Source organism: Conger conger, chromosome 1, assembly GCF_963514075.1.
Source record: "Conger conger chromosome 1, fConCon1.1, whole genome shotgun sequence".
Taxonomy (NCBI): Eukaryota; Metazoa; Chordata; class Actinopteri; order Anguilliformes; family Congridae; genus Conger; species Conger conger.
Window position 1 is genome coordinate 17,471,411 of NC_083760.1, and position 4,881 is coordinate 17,476,291.

Consider the following 4,881-nt stretch of genomic DNA (forward strand, 5'->3'; position numbering starts at 1 on the left):
TTTCCCCCTGGCTTTGCCCTAGTTGGCTGGAAAATTTCATACTTAATCGACAGTCGTGACGTCACTTACCACACCCTCCCAAATCCTCAGTTTTAAGTCTCTTCAGTGACCAGCGTTCAAGATTGAAAAGGGACGATTTCGCACTTTTCTGTTCTCTGAGGATATGACTTTGTAACCTTTCAGTTGTAGCAGAAATGCATGCATGTATTGTAATTTTATTGGATATTTTTGTATGGACGTAGTATTTATTTAAGACGATATACTTTATATACTTCTTCTCATTCGACCCATCAGGATCAGTAGGCAGCCACCGTGCGGCGTCCGGGGAGCTATGTGGGGTTAAGGGTCTTGCTCAAGGGAGGAAAACCAAAACCTAAAACCAAAAACTATTCAAAAATGAAGAAAATTATAAATATGATTTTATTTGGAATACTGCTGAAATAGCTTTGCTGACATAACACTGGTTATTTCTTAAATACTCAAAATGGAACTTAAAGCCTTCTAATTCTAATTAAAACAAGTTCTCAAGGTAATGTTAAGAGCCTTGCCCAAAAGTTGTGCAGATCTTATCGTGGCTACAACGGGGCTTGACCCACCAACCTCGTGGTCAAGTACCTTAGACACCATGTTGCTTTGGTCATGTTGATATGAGAATTTAAATGCAGGCTTATAAAAAATAATTGTCTACTCAAGGTCAGATTTTTTTCTTAACTGAGTTAAATTCAATAAGTGATTGAGTTTTAATCAGAGGTAAACTCAGACCATCCATCCATGTCATCTGCTCTGCATCTGCTATGCCAATAGATGGCAGCAATTTGCTCTTAATTTTTAGACCTTTGCATAAGGTCAACATAATGGACACATGCGGACCATTTAAATGAATGTCCATACTATGTAAGATTTTCACCTTGAAAATATTATGAAAACAAAGCTCTATGGTCCAATAATAGAAGGAGGAGGATGAGGGCAAGAGGAGACATGTATGGATTGGTGACTACAGTTTGCCAGAGACCTAGGTAACCGCTTTGATTAACCGATAACCTGAAAACATGAGCCACGCAAGGTGCTCATCTATTTTTAATGTTTTTAATATCATTTTCGTTATGTTACAGTAAATAATTGAGTATTATTTGATAACTTCTGTTTTGTATTCTGCTACTGTACAGTAATGTGCAACCCCATGTGCCAAGGGAACGGAGGCCAGACCGGACATTAAAATTGCAGCCAAATACAGCAGCAATATATGAAAAATATCCATCCATCCATTATCTTAACCCGCTTATCCTGAACAGGGTCGCAGGGGGGCTGGAGCATATCCCAGCATACATTGGGCGAAAGGCAGGAATACACCCTGCACAGGTCGCCAGTCCATCGCAGGGCACACACACCATTCACTCACACACTCATACCTATGGGCAATTTCGACTCTCCAATCAGCCTAACCTGCATGTCTTTGGGTGTAGCCACAATAAGATCTGCACAGCCGTGGGCCCTTGAGCAAGGCCCTTAACCCTGCATTGCTCCAGGGGGGATTGTCTCCTGCTTAGTCTAATCAACTGTACGTCGCTCTGGATAAGAGTTTCTGCCAAATGCCAATAATGTAATGTAATGGATCCCCTACATAATATATGAGTGGGTACTTGTCAGTAGCCTTGGAACAGACATACTTTACCTGGAAAGTAGAGTGTAAGTGTATAAAGGTGACCAGTGCATTTTAAATCAATCTGTGTCCTTTTGTTGTTGACACACTTTGAAAAGCCTGTTCTGGATTAATCTCAGGTTTGGTCTACAGCTCCCGTTGATGTGATTTCCTTGCTATAGTCATCTGCTTCCCCACAGGGATAAGTGCTGTGTTACCCATTAATTTCAGAAATTACTTTTAGTGTTTGACACATGTATGTTGAACTGTATCCACTTCCCCATGATATAACTTATTAATGTGTGCTTTTTTCACCTCAGGCCTATTCAACAAATGAGGATTACTGAGTTAGCCAGATAACTGCACAAGATAAAACCAAGACAAGATATTTTTGCTTCGATCCATGTTCTAGATCAGGTTTCCGGCTGACTCATTCAGTCATCATTGCAACTGAAAGTTTACTGATTGTAAAATAAACCGTGTTGTAGTTTGATGTCAGATTAGGCACAGCCCTAGTCACAACTGTTAGAATTAGCGCTTTGCTGCACATCTTTGGTCTTTAAAGTGAAAGTCGTCTCACACAGAGTTGTCTCCTCCATTTTTCTTTTTCTTTTTTCACCATACCAATCAACTCTGCAAACATTTAAGTTCTCAAACAGTTTTCACAACGTATTGGAGCTTCCACTTCCAGCTTCCAAATATATTGGTAGCATAATGACATTTCTGGCTAGTGACAATCAGACTTTGTATTGTGCAATAGCTGTATCTCATAATAACATTTGGCAAGGTAAGAAAATCTTAGAAAATGAATGTATAGGACACAATTGCTTGTATAATTTCAAAGTAAGATGCTAGCTACATCTGTAACTGAACATACTTTTTTCTGTCAAGACAAGTGAACACAACAGCCCGACACTCCATTATCAAGCCAGGCATGCAGGATATCAAGGACGAGGCCTGGGCATTAAGAACTTGCTGTTCCCACTTGTGTTGTGTTCCCACTTGTCTGTGCTCCTACCCACTTTTAATACAAGCAGGACTCATGGCTGCAGTTCAGAGATGGGTCATGCGTTCTGTCTCATCATAGGAGCTGAGGTGAGGAGAGAACCAAATTGTGTTCTCCATCCAAAACTCATTGAGTGTGCATTTTCATCATATACAACCTAGGGCACTTTGTACTCCATACTTATCTGTATTGCATTCTTTTCCAGCAAAATGTAATTTATGTCAGTAATTACCGGAAGTAGGGATGGAATCCCTAGAAATGTCAAAAACCAATTACCACACGGTACGTAGATGGTATTTTCTCATTTGAGATCGAGAGCAGCTATTGATGGGTAGGTGAGTCATATGGTTCTTACTACATAATATAGTTCTGGTAATGTCTCATTAAGACAGAAAATTAGCTACTATGGTTGTGTGCTATAGCTGTCTGTGAGCTTGTCTTTAACCAAAGGGGTACAGGATTTAATATGATGCTACTGTTGATTGTAAAACCTATTGTTGAATGGCCATTATATTTGCCCTAGATGAGTATATTACTGAACAAGTCTGACTGAGGTGTTACTGAACTTATTTATTCTATAAGTATCTGAGTTAATTGGCTGTGTCTTAAGTCTTTTGCTGATGCAACAATAAGTCTGACTTTCTTTTCTGGAAAACTGGTGTTCCTTTTCTAATTACTAATGTCTCTAGTTTGGTACAGCATAGTGGCACCCATGTTGTCTGCAATACACCTATTCATCGCTTTGCTCCTGCATGGAAATCTACCACTTACTACAGATGTACCAAAAAGGACAGTTTTGTAACCATCTCAGTACCATTAGTCCAACCTCAACGTCATATCCAAAAGTATGTGTCTCCCTTTAAGAAGGAATGTTTGTTTTTCAGAATTGGGAATAACTTTATTGTCAGTGTGAACACTGTGAAAACTCCAGGATTTTTTAATGGCACTTGTGGAATAACTGTGGAGCTATCTTGAGTTCATACCCTGATGTACTGTGACAAATCGGCAGCAATTCTTCGTATGATTGTGTTTCTGTTTGATTGTCAATGATTATTCAGTTAATAACTATTACAGTATATTACCTTGTTACCTTATGCAAGACATGATAAATCCCCTTCAGGGTCTGGCTGGAGATGCCCTAGTGCCTAGACCCCAGGTCCGCCCCTATAGTTCCCCCTTTGCCCATTCTCTGTGCTATTAGACATGTGTACTATAAAAGTGTGAGCTCAATCAGTGGAAAGGATTGAACAGAGCAGAGACTCTGACTCATTCAGTCATCATTGCAACTGAAAGTTTACTGATTGTAAAATAAACCGTGTTGTAGTTTGATGTCAGATTAGGCACAGCCCTAGTCACAACTGTTAGAATTAGCGCTTTGCTGCACATCTTTGGTCTTTAAAGTGAAAGTCGTCTCACACAGAGTTGTCTCCTCCATTTTTCTTTTTCTTTTTTCACCATACCAATCAACTCTGCAAACATTTAAGTTCTCAAACAGTTTTCACAACGTATTGGAGCTTCCACTTCCAGCTTCCAAATATATTGGTAGCATAATGACATTTCTGGCTAGTGACAATCAGACTTTGTATTGTGCAATAGCTGTATCTCATAATAACATTTGGCAAGGTAAGAAAATCTTAGAAAATGAATGTATAGGACACAATTGCTTGTATAATTTCAAAGTAAGATGCTAGCTACATCTGTAACTGAACATACTTTTTTCTGTCAAGACAAGTGAACACAACAGCCCGACACTCCATTATCAAGCCAGGCATGCAGGATATCAAGGACGAGGCCTGGGCATTAAGAACTTGCTGTTCCCACTTGTGTTGTGTTCCCACTTGTCTGTGCTCCTACCCACTTTTAATACAAGCAGGACTCATGGCTGCAGTTCAGAGATGGGTCATGCGTTCTGTCTCATCATAGGAGCTGAGGTGAGGAGAGAACCAAATTGTGTTCTCCATCCAAAACTCATTGAGTGTGCATTTTCATCATATACAACCTAGGGCACTTTGTACTCCATACTTATCTGTATTGCATTCTTTTCCAGCAAAATGTAATTTATGTCAGTAATTACCGGAAGTAGGGATGGAATCCCTAGAAATGTCAAAAACCAATTACCACACGGTACGTAGATGGTATTTTCTCATTTGAGATCGAGAGCAGCTATTGATGGGTAGGTGAGTCATATGGTTCTTACTACATAATATAGTTCTGGTAATGTCTCATTAAGACAGAA